This window comes from Gopherus evgoodei, chromosome 1 (genome assembly GCF_007399415.2).
Source record: "Gopherus evgoodei ecotype Sinaloan lineage chromosome 1, rGopEvg1_v1.p, whole genome shotgun sequence".
Classification (NCBI taxonomy): Eukaryota; Metazoa; Chordata; order Testudines; family Testudinidae; genus Gopherus; species Gopherus evgoodei.
This window is the reverse complement of record NC_044322.1, coordinates 117,761,692-117,778,191: the sequence shown is the minus strand read 5'-3', so window position 1 is coordinate 117,778,191 and position 16,500 is coordinate 117,761,692. Positions and strand designations below refer to the sequence as shown.

Genomic DNA, 16,500 nt, shown 5'->3' with positions numbered 1-16,500 from the left:
CTTCCCCACAAATTATACTAGCCCCAGGATCTGACTAACACTCCGAACTATTTAATATAAACCCCTACATTTATGACAGACTATATAGAAAGAGTGCAATTCAAGAGGCTTATATACTTGTTCTGTTTTATATTTGTATGTACCTAGAACTTGGAAGGCAGTAACTCTGGTAGACACATATGCGGTGTTCTGTAATCTTAGTTAACAATAGTAACGTGCTCAGTTTCAAAACTACTTTACAACAATCTTGATTGGGATCCATTACAAAATAAGGACACATACTGTAACTCGGTGACAGTCTTTAAAGCACATACATACATGCATGTACTACTCCCTTATTAGTTAGGTACCCTGTTTCAGGAAGTGGTCAGTTTACTGATTTGTGTTGTCATCCGAGAGAAAGCCTGCATCTTTGCTCAGCCATCAGCTTTCAGCTCAGTTATTGTTCACAGCGGGAGTTGACACTGCAAATATAGGTGTTGCAAAGGACAGAAACAACTATTGTCTGTTCCCAGTGTGCTAGTGGGCAATTTGAATTGCTGGAAAATAGAGACAATTAAAGATGTCTGTCCAAGATAGGTATTTGATGTCACCAGGAGGACTTCCAGGTAACTGGCCCAGGACCTCAGTCTTCACCCTTCCACGTGCCCATACTTTCAGGAAGTAATGTACTGAAGGAGATAGACCATTTTATCCCATTTCTTAGAGGTGGGTCCAAGTTGGTTTCTCTTCTTGGAGGTGCTAGCATGGCTCAATCAGCTGGTGACTCATACTTTCGCCAAAGATTCAAAATATCCAACCAAAATTATAATTGTCCTCTCACCATCCAATCAGGGAACAAGACATCACCTTTAGAGTTTCTGCTGCTAGGACTGGAATTTTCCAGACTCTTTGTTGCAACATATCTTGTCACACCGGCTTGTGTATGATAAGTTAGGCCATTGCTGTTGGGATGACGTGGTCAGCAACTTATCTCCTCTGCAAGTCACTTTCCGTGAGCCCCTCTGCAGGGCATCCCCTGGCTAATTTTGCTGTTATTCTTGCTCAGGTTGCAGTTTCTCCATCAACACTCTGCTAGCTATTGAAATGTCCAGTTTATAGTTCATATAATTTACAAAGAGTTCCTTCATATTCTTTGATGCTCTTTAAACTTGTTTCAACAGTCCATTATACAATGGAAAGTCATGTCAAGAACTGTTGTCCTCCAGCAGGCCAGAACAGGTGTATAAATCTTCTATGTATGGCTAAACTGAGTCTGTGTATTATTAATCAAATAGCCATCTTTCCGATTATTCCACTTTTTGATCAAATGCCCTTAGTAATACACTACTTTGGTTACAGTTCCTTTTATTTACTGCCTCTTTCAGCCAACTGTGTTTCACTAACAGGATAGCATGCGCATGCTTTATTGCAAATATTAGCCTTACTTCTTCACTTTGTCACTACTAAAAGAAATCAATATGAATGCAACCTGTTTCTTTCCCTAATAGGATTAATAAGATAAGCCCTATCATTAAAGTTTACAGTGTATTGCCCAAAGCTGAATCACTTAGTTGACTTCCCTTTTATACATATAACTTCATTTAATCATAATATTAGATTCCATCTAGTTCCCTATTTTTCGCTACTCTATCTGACATATAGTAACTTAATGTTTAATATCAATTTTTAAAGTTTTTTCTCTCAGTTCTCTGTCCAGTCTTTCCAAAACAGCATTGATACCTGAGCAATTCTTAAATAGTAATAATTCATAATTCTGGGCCTTAGTTACTACAACTGTTTTGATTTTTCAAATCACTGCATTCTTGGTAGAATTGCACAATATTATGTTTTAATACAATTAATAACAAGCGTGATATCAGCACAGACCTATGAATGTTTATATGTTGAGCTCATTGAATAAAGAAGTTTATCACTTATCTGTGAGGAAGCTTTTAATTACTTTTCTTGAATTGACTCCAGAGATTAATGGGTAGATAAAAGATGCTTTATTGTTTTCCTTTATCTTCATTGAGATATCTGCATTTGTATTAAGCTCCACCTTTGATCTTTTACTCTTTCTTTGCATTAGTAATTGAAAAATATTTGAGTGCAAACAGACTTTAATATGTAATTTCCATTAGTCCATTGTAGTTGTTACCAAAAGCTTTTTTTTATTTAGCTCTCAGCAGTGATAAATTCCACTGTACACAGTGTTAGAATTGAACTTTCAACAGCATACTTCAATGAAGAGAACAACATAAGAATTGCTGTACAGAATCGGAGTTTTGATCCATCTAATCCAACCTCTTGTCTTTGACACTGGCCAGCACTTCAGAGGAAGGCGTAAGAAATCCTGCAGCTAGCAGATGTAAAAAAACTCCTAACATGGAACAACTACACACAGTATGGGTCAGATATGATGGGCCCTTCTGGGGATGTAGTGAGGACAGCGCAAGGAGCCTCTTTCACTTGCGGGCTCTGTGCAAGGGTATATCACAATTGTGATCTTTCACAGAGCAGGCTGTGCAGGCTTAATCCTCGATGCACAATAGCTCCCAGGATCTCCCTAGGTTTGTGCAGGTCTGCACCACGTGCAAGGTGGACCATTGCCTGAATGCCACAATTTGGCCCTTTGTTTGTACTAGAAAAAGGGTAGCTCAGGTGAGGAACCAATAAGAGGCTTTCTGTATTCCCTGCCTCTGTAGAGAGCTGATATGCGGCTACCAATCTGACAGAGGGAAAGGTTGGGTCTGGGCAGGGGAACAGATGGTTGAATATGGGAGGGAGCTTTCACCCTTTCCTTATTAAGCTCCCTGAATCAAACCAGCCTCTTGTGAAAAACCACAGCATGGCCAGTGTATGTACCTAGTACTTGCCTTCAAGTTCCTATGTGATGTCATGCTCTCTGTGCCCTCTCCATTCCAGCTCCAGTACTCTTTCATCTCCTTCTACCACACAGGTCTATGTGCCTTTTACTGTACTGCCCTGCAAGACTGGAATGCTTTCCTAAAATCTGTTCACCAAGCCACATGCCTGGACTAATTTAAATTCTTCCTAAATACTCCTTTCTGTCACCTTGACTACAAGCAATGGAGGTGAAATGAAAGGTAAAAATAACAAAAGATGTGTTTTTCAGTGTAACCAATGTGATATATCCATGTCTTACTGTGCAATCACATGATCTTATTGTTGTTACCCGAGGCTTTCCTCTCTCCCATAACTAGGGCCCTATGAAATCCGTTTTAGTATTGTGGATTTTTTAATGAATTATTTTCTGATTTTGTTTTTTTTTTTCATTTTTAAAAAAATTAACTCTGGACCCTCGTCTGCCATTGGGGGGGCACAAAGGGAGGCGCAGAGCTCCTCCGTCCCCGCGGCTCGGGGGAGGGAAGGGCACAGAGCTCCTCCAGCATCAGGACTGCAGCAGAGACAGAGAAGAGATTCAGTGTTAGAGTTTTGATTCCGCAATTCTGTCCATTTCATAGGGGCCTACTTAACCTTTTCAACAAGACTTCTTTTTCGTCCTACTTTAAACTATGGTTCTGACCCTGCAAAGATGTGTATGCATGTGCTTAATATGCATGGTGAATAGTCTCATTGCAGTCAAATGGGACTACTCAGTCCATAAAAGTTAAATACTTGTGTAACTCTCTGCAGGGTCAGGGTCCTTAAAGCTTTACTGCCTAGCAGAATTCTAGGAGAGGGCAGGGCTGGCGCCAGGGGTTTTGCCACCCCAAGCAGCCAAAAAAAAAAGCCGCAATCGCTATCCGCGGCAATTCAGCGGGAGGTCCTTCGCTCCAACCGGGAGTGGGGGACTTTCCACTGAATTGCCGCTGAATAGGTGGACATGCCACCCCTCTCCGGAGTGGCTGCCCCAAGCACCTGCTTGCTAAGCTGGTGCCTGGAGCCGGCCCTGGGAGAGGGGAGAAAAGTACCACAGATTTCCTTTCACTGAGTGAGTGTCAAGCTGCCTTCTTGAGTGTAGGGAGCTGCAAATTGCATTCCCTTGCACCCAGGGAGGTGAATCAAACCTAAGAGGTCCAATTCGTCTTTAATGTTCTGTCTGCTCCATTTGTCATGTCTTGGAAAGACCTGCACTTTCTGATGTACAATAAAGTACATGAATATCATGAATAAACAATGCATAATTTTTGTTAGGAATGTGCCCTTTGTTAAGTATAAAGTTCAGCATTATAATTCTGTTAGTCTCGTAATAGAGGGATCAAAATGTTTATTAATGGGACTCAGAAGCAGAGAGTTTGGTTATAGTAGCTACAAAAATATAATTATTATAATTAAGATTGCAAAGTAGTAATGAAGTTCTGTAACAGTTACCCATTTTCCTCAGAGATTTACTTTGCAAACCTGATTTGAATTTTATATTACATGGAAGAAATCTCTATCATTGTAAAATGGAGACCATGAATGAAGGCTCCATACTGTTAGGGCTGTGCTGAGGAGGGGATTGCTAGCAGTGCTACGGAGAGTTGCTTGGCAGGGGAGACAACTCATGTAGATGTGGTTCCTGTTTTCTCTCGCTCCTTGCACTAAGAGATTTCTGTGGACCTAGGGTTCCCTCTAATATCCCTCATGGGGGGACAGAGAGGGACCAGGCAAGTCCCCAAAATTAAAACAACTTGATGTCTTAGCAGGGGAGGTTACTGGGAGTAGAACTGTGTCCTTTCCCCCTAATCACCTGGGGTTTCCTTTGCCCAGTTAGGCTCCATACTCCACTCCAGCAGACAGCTGTCTCAGAGAACAGTCAACTGGGAAATCACTGTCGTGGACCATGCAATCTGTTCAGTCTCCTGGCTGTTTAAAAGTCAGCTCACTGTGGAAATGAAAATAATAATAAACAGCAGAGTACAGGGACTGCAGTTGCAGCTTATGACTGTGTGAAGTGTTCCTTGCTCCAGTACCCCTCCTCCCTCCCCATGTGCACCCCAGCAAGGAAAGCCACAGCCTGGCTCTTCGTGTTGTGAAGTGAAGAAAGAATTCTTGAAGATGACAGATTGAGCCACCCTTCATTTCAATGATACTGCTTGGGCAGTGCTGTGGCTCAACCTCCTCCCCTTTTTGCCCCTTTGGAGCAAACAGTGAGGGAGAAGTGACAGCCACATTTATAAATTAAATAATGCAAAGTTTTATTTCAAAGCTAGCTGAAATAAAACATTTGCCTGATCTACACGCAAAATGACACTGGTTTAACTAAAGGTCAGATATTGCATCAGGTTAGTTAAACCAGTGCAGCTTTGTGTATGGACGTTCTTACATTGGTTTAAATTAGTTTAACTTGGCCCAGTTCTATACCATTATAAGACAGTCCACGCACAGAGTTGCCCTGGTGTGACCAAATCAGAGGTGTCACAATTACAGGTGCTAGCTGCATTTCTTTCCTCTTTCTGATCGCTCTCAGTGCATCCCCACAGATGTCAGGCCTTGTGTTTATACCTCTCCTGGGGTGGAATTCCGCAAATCTCCCACACCTAGACCAGGCTCTGTGTATCAACTTTGCTTACGCAGCAGGATCTGACTCGCTTCTGTACCTATATTTTATTTCTCTGGGAGTCTGTGTTCTACAGAGATCAGACAAGCTTTTTAAAACCAAAGTATTGTTTATTTTAGAAGTAGGAGCAAAACATTTAGAGAAGAGGGATTTTAAAACAACAGTCTTCACACATCTCTCTTACCTAAAGGCTTACTACCACCTTATGGTAGCATAGGCAGGCCTAACTTCTTCCTACGCCACCGTGGATCTCATGTTTCAGTTTGGTCACCTGACCACCTGCCCTTAACCACCCCCTCTTGAGAGATGCAATCCCTTTTTAAACATATACAGTTTGATCCCCTGGTTCCCAGACCTTGGCCCTGCTTGTCAAAACCAGTTTTGTCAGTTGGCTGGAGCCCCAAGGTAGAATCTTCCAAGCTAATAGTTTGGGAATTGTCTTTTAACAGCCTGTACGTGTTTATCAATGGGTGGTTTATCTTGTGCTGTTTTTTTCCTTCTTACCGCTGGGGGGAGGATAGTTCAGTGGTTTGCACATTGGCCTGCTAAACCCTGGGTTGTGAGTTCAGTGCTTGAGAGGACCATTTGAAAATTTAGTTGGGGATTGGTCCTGCTTTGAGCAGGGGGTTGGACTAGATGACCTCCTAAGGGTCCCTTCCAACCCTAATAATCTATGATTCTACTTGTTCTCCTTTCTGTTCCTTATTAAACTACAGCAATATAGTCATACAGTACACATCCCAATAACCAGGTCAACATACAATATTCATAAATTATTGCAGAGCAGCTGCAATTCTATCACAGCTGAAACATCCCACTGTTAGTTAAACTGGTGCACCTTCTGTGTGTAGACACATGGCTAATGGAATCGCTTCTTTGCATCATTTACTCAGACACATTTACAGAAATTTAAAGATAGGTTTCTATTTAAAAATATGCTACCAAAATAGCTGTACAGATTCATCTCCCCAGAATTATTAACTTCCACATCATGCTGGATAAAGCAAAAATGTCATCATATTATTGATGCAAGGGCAATGGATTATTGGCATTAATATTTGTATTTATTTTCACACTTCAGATAGGAAAATAATTTTTGTCTATATTATACCTGACTTAGGGCTTGGTTTTGCCTCTTCTCTGCAGCTACATGGCTACAGATGGGCGAAGGGTATAACATGATCTGTGTCACTCCAGCTGTGCCTTCCACCTAGGGCTCAAGTATGTTATTGGGAACAGAGGACAGCAGTGATGTACCTCCCACTTAACAAGGCAGGATGCTGGGGCAATCTGAAAGGGCCATTCTTCATTCACAACAATCCTGGGATCTACACAGATGGAGCCTGAGTTCCTGCAGAGGGTAGGGCTCTATGAATTGTCAAACCTCTGAGCTTTGAAAGGAGATGAACTTCATGGAGTTGCCTTTGTACTTTTTCCTTCCTGAGGGGTTCCCTGGGGATCAGGAACATGTGACTTCATGTTTGGAAATATATTTACTGGGGCAAATCCTCAGCTGGTATAAATTGTCATAGGTCCATTGAAGTCAGATTCTTCCCTGCTGTAAATGTCTCTGAAGTCAGTAGAGTTATGCGAGAGATGAATGTGATCCATAAACTTAAAATCCTCAAAATGATTTGGTCCTTTGCAAGCCATCTATAAATGGTTTACTAGACGAGGGGAGGATGGTGAGTTCAGTCTATTTCAGCTCATGGATGTCCTGTTTTGCACTTAGTGCAACTGTAACCTGTTGATTTAAAAGCATATTCTCTTTATGGTAATATTAGCAAACAAACTCTCCTGCTACTTGGTTGCATATGGGGGAGGGAATTGTGTGACTAAGATTAAAAGGATCCTGTCAAGTTTACTGCTAAATAAAAATAAACCTACCTTGACAGTCGTCCCATCTGGAAAGGCTTACTTTGTGGCCTCCTAGGGCTCTGCTGGTGTTAGCGTTTTCCAGTGCCTGCAGACCAAACCAATGAAAAAGCAGCCTATGAGGCTTTTGTCAGATTAAGAAAGGGAGAGAGAGCTCAGTGGTTTGAGCATTGGCCTACTAAACCCAGGGTTGTAAGCTCAATCCTTGAGGCAGCCATTTGGGGTACAAAAATAATTGAGGATTAGTCCTGCTTTGAGCAGGGGGTTGAACTAGCCAACCTCCTGAGGGCCCTTCCAACCTTGATATTCTATTACAGAACCAGTGCACGTATATTGGTGTGTATGCACTGGTTCAGTGTTTGATGATCACAATGAAATGGTTGCAAAATAAAGATTTTGGGGGATTTCAGAATTGTGAATATCTTATAATTGAGACTATTTTCAAGGCAAGCTTTTTTAGGCTTTAATTATTACACCGTTTGTTCAAATTTATGTCAACTAATCTAACCACCAGTCACACGGGTATCTATGCATGATGTCTCAACACCTAAGCCCCAGTCCTGCAAAGATTTACACACATGCTTATCTTAACCCTATAGGACTCGTTAGAGTGCTTGAAGTTAAGCATATTCGTAAGGCTTTGTATGATCAGGGCCCTAGATACTGCAGCATCTAGTACTTTATCAATACCTAAGACAGACAGGTAGATGGGTACATAAAGTTATCAAAAAATATACATCATTGCAACTGAGGGCCTTTCTCAGGAGAACTTGTTTTCTATTATCATAAAGAGATATTATCATATATATTTTAATCATTTTCTAAAAATGACATAACGAACACACAATGTTTAGACCCAGTCTGTATTAAGATGTTTGTCTTGCATTCCTTTCGTAGATAACAAGTATAAAACAAGAGAGGCAAGTCAGTGTGGGGATGTGCTATATTTCCTGCAAGATAGTAAAAACTTAGTAAAATAGGCCCCGCGAGTTTATCTAATGTGTGAACATAGCCAGTGTAATTGACTTGCTTAAAGTGTTTCTGATAATAACGAGATTCGAATATCCAGAATTGAAGTATAAATCAGTATACCTTATTGTCAGACAGCAGGGCTCTAGTATGTTGTGTGAGTAAATGTTAGTACAGTTGGGTTTTTTAAACCTGTGGTCCCCAGACTGTGTGGTGCACCCCTCTAGGGAGGTGCAGAGGAATGTCCAGGGGGCGCAGTGGGGCCTAAGCCAGCCCCCACAGGGGCAAGGAGGGAGTGCCACCCAGCCCTGCTTTGTCCCCAATAATTATTTATTTTTTGTTATAGAAAAGAAAACATGACCTAAGTCTTTTTGGGACATTTTTGTATTATCCAGAAATCCTCAGTCTAGTTCACCAAGTGTGGGGCTGTGCCCCATAAAGCTCTGATTTCCAATCCCAATGATGTCACTGTTTTACTGCACCAGCCTGGCAAAGTCAATTAGGAGCAATTTTTTAAAACACTTGGAAGAGCTCTTGGGGACATGTGGTAGTGTAGTAAGTATTTATAATCTGAGACATTCTGTCTGGGCAGGGCAAATGTAGACACAGTACCTTAATGGGAGGTGTTGACAGAACCATCCTTTGTAGCTGCACTGACTTCTGCTTGAAGAGGTGCAGCATATACCCTCTGCCTTTGTTGATGGATGCTAACTGACATACCTGGTTGACTACTCATCCTTGGAACTGTGAAGTATTTCCAGATATACTGCCTCTGCCACCCCTGCATTCAGGAATGCTAATGGTAACAATCTACCTAGTTCTTGCATAGTCGTGCAAGTAGGGTGCAGTATCTGTGAAAAATGAGCCAGAATATAGTTTTCAACTGCTCCATGCCTCAGTTTCCTTTTCTGAAATGTGGATAATACTAATTTACTGCAGAGGATATCACGTGAGTGTGTTCCTTTGAAATTGTCTGGCTGTATAAATGCTAAGTATTATTATTTTTCCCAACTGTACATGTTTTCCCCCACAAAGTGTGCAGTGAGCTAAGTTATTATTATGTGTCCTGTCACAAGCCCAGGTTCATCATCACTGTAGTCAGCTCAGAATGAGAGGTGACTGTGAACAGACCATTACAATCACATCGTCAGTTCATCACAGGGAACAATGTTACTGAACTGACCTACTTTTCCTGTACGTCTGCGGAACACCAATCCTGTTTAGCATTGCTGGAAGGGGACAGGCGCACCAAGGAGCATTCTGAGTTGTACAGATGACAGCCTTCACTGATGAATGTTACTTTAATTTGTTACATCTTCTGTTTTCTATAGTGTTAGGAGTGATCTGGGCAAAATTTAATTCACATGATATATTTGGCCCATTCACCAAAGGTTGAATAATATTAATATTTAATAAAAGTAAAAATTAAACATTTATCTAGTGACCTTCCATCAGAGACCCCAAAGGACTGGATAAACTACAATCTATGAATATAACTCTTCTCATTTCTTCTTCTTCTTGTTCTCCTTCTCCGTGCATGTGCAGTGTGCCTCAGGTGGCATGTGACTAGGATTCATCATCAGATTTGGCCCACTGGGTTGGATCATTAGCTTCCCTGGCTTGTACTGACGAGGAGTGTGACATGAACGGTTATCTGTTCCGTCCCCCTAACTTGTCTCACTTATACCAGTGTATCTCTGTTGAGTTCAATGGGGTCTGGACTTGCTCACGATTGTGAGTGCCAACCTCAGGGCAGATAATCAACAAGCAGGACAGAGACCCCAAACTGGTGGAATGTTCTATAATTAGATTTCACCAATTCAGAAACAAGTGTGAACTCCTGAAGCAATACAACTGTCTTACCATGGAATCAAACAGTTCCATTGGGCATTCCAGTCTATCTTGCCACCCACACAAGCTGGACCATGTGATAGATGGTCCTTTACACCAAAAAAATCACAAAAAATATTCAGGTAACTCCCAGTCCCAAAGGACCAGTCACTTACCCCGTCATTTGTACTCAGATCTCAAACCAAAGACAAAGTTGGAGCCAATCTGGTAGTAAACTAACTAAAGATTTAGCTGAGAAAATAAATGCGTTATTTACGAGGTTAAAACAGGAAAACCACATAAATGAGTTACAGTCTTAGGTTTAAAAAGGTAATACACCTCTACCCCATTATAACGCCATCCGATATAACATGAATTTGGATATAGCGTGATAAAGCAGCGCTCCGGGAGGTGGGGTGGCGCATTCCAGCACATCAAATCAAGTGTGATATAACTCGGTTTCATCTATAACGTGGTAAGATTTTTGGGCTCCTGAGGACAGCGTTATATCGGGGTAGAGGTGGATAAGCTTCTATAATAACCAATTCTATGTGTCCTTTAGGGCTGACCCATGCCAAGAAGTATGGGGCTATCTTGCTTATGTTTAAGAATCTCTGTCCCTCAGAGTCCGGACAGCATAGAGACCAAATTTGTCCTTGTCAGGGATTTTTTATATCCTTCACCCCAGAGAGAGTTAGGAATGCAGTCAACAAGATTTCTGTTCTTTGATGCTATGCAATGCTTCATTTGCATTCAGTGGGCCATCTTTTGTGCAGAATGAGCAGTTCTACCTTAATTAATGCTCCTTTTCCTGTTTGGTGAGTTACACAATTACAGAGGGTTACAATGCACACACTCAATATAACTTCATACCATGGGTAGGATTAAAACATGCAGTATCCTACAAGGATTCCATAAAGTCTAAACACTAAACACATTCTTAAAACCCTGATATCTGTTTTAACTATACTAACCCACTGGTTTCCAGCTGTGCATTTGTCAGCAGTCAGTGAGGCCTGGTCCTTGGCAGGAGCTGGTTCCTGATCTGCCAGCATCTCAAAGGTTACACCTGATTTACCTGGTGACAGGAGATTTATGCTGTGTATATATAGGGCTCAGTTCACTCATCACTGAAATACAACCATCTCCAGGATGGAATGGAGAAGCAGTTTAACAGTGCAAAGCTGTACCATACAATAGCATCTACAGATAAAAATGATTATTTTTTCCAACTAACCATTTTAAGTAGGCAGAATGTAAGGAATATAGCCAAAATACGTTATGTGCCTTTTCTTCTTTTATTATAATCCCATAATCTTCAGATGTATTACCTACAAACATCTCCTCATCCCAAAGCCAGGCCAATGGAACATTAATATATGTCATATTCCATAATTTTAATACCTGTATTTGTTTTCTTTAGATATTTTTCTGTTGCTTTAACCCTGAAAACATTTGCAGAGCCATTATAAACTGAAGCATGAAACTCAGTGAAATATCAAATTTAGAAATATTATCACTCCATTTGAATAACTAACCAGAAAGGTACATTTAAAGAAATATGTAAGTCTTTTTTGAAAAATTTGATGAATATCTTCTGTTTTTGTAATCTTATTCTGGTTCTGGTTTTAAATGTAATCTTTTTATGTAAGGATCATTCATAAATATTGAAAATGTAAATATTGTTAAACTGCAGAACAAACTATTCTCTGCCAAGAATCATTAGCCTTCATCAAGTCTAGAAAGTACAGTTTTCTTTTTACTGTGTTTTGTCCTGTCTGAAAAACCAAAGCATTCTCTTTCCTAGAAAAACAAAATTCAGCAAGCTGTTATTGAAAGGAAGATGATTAAGTTAGACATGCTCGAGCAAAAATAGCTCTAAAGCAGCACACTTACCATTCCTGTGGATTTTACCTTTGCACTTAAATACAATAATTCCCATAGCAATTGCTTCATTACATGACACCTGGTAACTTTGTTAATGATGCTCTTCTGCCACAGAAAGTCACAGGGCCTTCTCAAAATAAAATGCACATTAGAATGAAAAGGGATTTTCTTATATTTGTTAGTTGCTTTCCAGCAATTGTGCTATAGACAACTATGTTTTCAGTTCTTTAAATCAATTTGTAATTTTTCATTAACTTTTCTTTTCCCTTTTGTGTGCTATTTTTAGCAGTATACTTGAGCATGTTTTTTAACAGTCCAGAGGGTTATATTTGGCCAAGCTGTAGCAATAGGTTGAATTCCTGATTCAAATTTGATTTGCGCTCAAATCTGGTCATTTATTCTGATTTATTTGTATTCAGACAAATCCAGCCTAATAGTCTATCTGTTGCTTTGATTTTTCTATAGCCTCCAGCATGGCAGGACTATCTAAGTGCCCCATCCAAAAAAAAAAAAAGAGTTAAAATCAGGTGCTTGACATAGTCACTGCTGTCTTGCGGCTCTGTCGTCTCTCGACCTACTCCTCACTTGTTTACCTTGCTCTGGTAAAACAGCAGGACTTTGAAGTGAAGTTTAATAAATATTAGTAAGTTTTACTTTGCTTTGGCGCAGTCTCACAACTCAGAGGAAAAGAGGAGAGCTGCTAGCTCAGAGTCAGAATGAAGCTTACTAAGTCCTGGTAAGATTCACTTTGAAGTCCTACTGTGGAGCAGCCAGTGAGACAGGGAACATGCAGATTAGATCAGGGGTTCTCAAACTTTTTCTTTCTGAGCCCCAGGCTACAACATGCTTCAAAAACTCCACAGTCCACCTGTGCCACAACAACTGTGTTTCTGCATATAAAAGCCAGGGCCAGCAATAGTGGGTAGCAATCAGTGCAATTGCCCAGGGTCCCCTACCACAGGGGGCCCCACAAAGCTTAGTTGCTCAGGCCATTATCTTTGAAAACTCATGGCAATCGGGGAAGGTCCCGAATGACAAGAAAAAGGCTAATGCAGTGCCCATCTTTAAAGAAGGAAAGAAGGAGGCTCCTGGGAATTACAGGCCAGTCAGCATCACTTCAGTCCCTGGAAAAATCATGGAGCAGGTCCTCAAGGAATCAATTCTGAAGCACTTTGAGGAGAAGAAAGTGATCAAGAACAGTCAGCATGGATTTACCAAGGGCAAGTCATGCCTGACTAACCTACTTGCCTTCTATGATGAGATAACTGGCTCTGTGGATGAGGGAAAAGCAATGGACATGTTATTCCTTGACTTTAGCAAGGCTTTTGACATGGTCTACCACAGTATTCTTGCCAGCAAGTTAAAGAAGTATGGGCTGGATGAATGGACTATAAGGTGGATAGAAAGCTGGCTAGGTCGTTGGGCTCAATGAGTAGTGATCAATGGCTCCATGTCTAGTTGACAGCCTGTATCAAGCGGAGTGCTCCAAGGGTGAGTCGTGGGGACGATTGTGTTCAATATCTTCATTGATCTGGAGGATGGCATGGATTGCACCCTCAGCAAGTTTGCAATGACACTAAACTGGGAGGAGCGGTAGATGCGCTGGAGGGTAGGGATAGGATATAGAGGGACCTAGACAAATTAGAGGATTGGGCCAAAAGAAATCTGATGAGATTCAACAAGGGCAAGTGCAGAGTCTTGCACTTAGGATGGAAGAATCCCATGCACTGCTACAGACTAGGGACCAAATGGCTAGGCAGCAGTTCTGCAGAAAAGGACCTAGAGGTACAGTGGACGAGAAGCTGGATATGAGTCAACAATGTGCCCTTGTTGCCAAGCAGGCTAGCAGCATTTTGGGCTGTATAAGAAGGAGCATTGCCAACAGATTGGCATTGGTGAGGCCAAACAAATATTCTTGAAAGACTGAACAGTGCTCGCACATTAAGAACTTGCAACCCTATGAATAATAGGCCCACCTGCTGACTCCTGCGATAAGAGTACTTAGCAATGACAATCATGTTTGTGCCTTTACTCTTATGGCAGGAGTCAGCAGGTGGATGGTAAGCAAAAGATAGTCTTCTCTGCTGATTCAAGCTGCTTACTATTAGGAGTCTCTCACTGAAGTGAGCCATCAGATCAGTCAGCATTTGAAATTGATAATCCACAATGAGAACATACCTAAAGAGAAAGAAAGAAACACTCACCTATAGTGGTTTTATCCTCAGACCATTGAACAGTAGCTTTTAACCTCCTGCTGCATTTGTATTGTTACAAAAAATTAACAGGATGAGTGGCACGTATCTCATATTCCTTAGCTAACAAGTGTCTCATGAGCTAATGGAGGACAACTATCTATTAGCTACTGACAAAATTATCCATAATTCTTCCCATTGATCAGTTTTCATTTTTGTTTTTAAACAAATATTCTTGAGACAATAAAATTCCTGAACAAAATCATATGTTGAAATCATATTTGGCCTAAGTAATGCATATTCATTAACTTGGCCCTCCTTTTCTTAACTTTTTATTGTATCATGCTTCCTAAATTTTGTGGAATCATTTAATGGAAGGAATAGTGACACAGGATGCCCATTTTCAAATCACAGAGTAGGAAGTCTAAAGTTTGAAACATTGTGCTGTTGATCCTGAAAATCCTTGTGTGGGGTGCAGCAGATGCATAAGGCTTTTGTGCTCTGATGCAAGTGGGAGTACATGCCTTGAATGGACACAGGTAATGATAAACACAAGGCTTTGTTCTCCTCACTGCTTAGTATTATGTTTCAAGACTCTCTTCTTCAAAAGAGCGCTTAGCAAAAGAGGGGCAGGCAGTGGACAAAGAATGAATGTATCAGACTATGTACACATTACCGCTTACGTCGGTATAAGTTATGTCGCTCAGGGCATAGGTGCCGACTCCGTGGGTGCTCCGGGGCTGGAGCACCCATGGGGAAAAATTCTCCCGCCCCCTTGCCCAGCTCACCTGTGCCCTTGAGTGCGCCACATGCCCACTTTTTCCCCCTAGCTTCTAGCGCTTGTGCTGTGAAACAGCTGTTTCACATGGCTGGGAGGGATGGGGGAGAAGGGAGAATGCAGCTCGTTCAGGGCAGAGGCGGGGTCAGGGCGGGGATTTGGGGAAGGAGTCCAGTAGGGGCAGGGAGCAGGCGGAGTTGGGGCAGGGACATTGGGGAAGGGGTTGGAATGGGGACGGGGAAAGGGTGGAGTTGGGGCGAGAACGAGGGCAGAGGATGCGAGCACCCACCAGCGCCAGGGAAAGTTGGCGCATGTGGCTCAGGGGTGTGAATAAGCCACTCCCTGTGCAACGTAAGTTACACCGACCTAAGCACTGGTGTGGACAGCGCTATGTCGGTGGGAGAGTTTCTCCTGCCAACATAGCTACTGCCACTTGCGGGGGCTGGAGTAATTAAGTCAACTTAGATAGTCTGCACTAGCAGTGCTACAGCAGGGCAGCTGCATCAGTGCAGTTGCACCGCTCTAAGCTCTGTAGTGTAGCCATAGCTTGAGGAGACACAACTTCATCCTCAGCTGTGCTGAGTTTACACGGCTTTTTACCTGTCTTGCCTACGTGATTTACCTATTTTACCTACTCTTCTTATGAGCTATGACTGACCCTTGTATGTATCTATTGCAGGCTCAAAATGGCTCATTCTTGTAGTAGTAATGGACATACACCTTAGGGCAGATCAAGAATTTAGTCAGTATCTGACCATTCTGTTCCAAAAAGGTTAATACTGACAGGTATGGTACATGTTCAGTTTTGCACAGGGATTACATTTTTTCTGTGTGGCAAGTCAAGTTGGTCTAACATAGGATTGACAGCTGTGCCGCTTACAAACCTATTGAACTCTAAAAAATTGAACTCTAAAAACTAAGCTCAAGTCAAATAGTGAGAAGGCAGTTCAATCTCCAGGCCCATTCAACCCCTGACCTCTCAGCTGAGACTTCAACAAGGGTCTCAGATGTTGTTAGTTGCAAGGCTGGTTTTTGTAACGTGCTCTTGGAACTAGACTGTGTCAATAGGACTTAAGCACATGCTTCAGAGCTTTGTGGAATTGGGCCCCTAGTGATCCTCATATTACCTTTGCCTTTGAGATTCCTGCCGAGCTCTTATAGGAACTTTAAGCTTCCCCCAGCTGGAGGAACCACCCAAGAGGGCAGTAGTGGAAACAATACCTGTGTTTCCCCAGGGGTGAATCCTCTTTGGGACAGGAGGCCTCGAGTCTGCAGAGGGGTTCCATATTTGCCTCCTTGCATCTCCTGGAGTTCATCTAGCCCAGTGGCTTTCAACCCATGGTCCATGGCCCACTCGCCAGGGCAGTCCACATACTATGTCTAAGGGGTTCGTGAAAGGTTGTCGTTACCATAGAGCAGTGGTTTTCAGCTGTGGTCCGCAGACCCCTGGAGCTCTGCAGACTATGTCTGAGATTTACAAA

General features: G+C 41.9%; 1 protein-coding gene across 1 annotated transcript in view; it reads left to right on the top strand.

Annotated features, from left to right (window-relative positions):
- NPAS2 (neuronal PAS domain protein 2) overlaps window positions 1–16,500 on the top strand; it is a 153,201-nt gene that overhangs the window by 41,733 nt on the left and 94,968 nt on the right. The gene's annotated exons all lie outside the window — the stretch shown is intronic.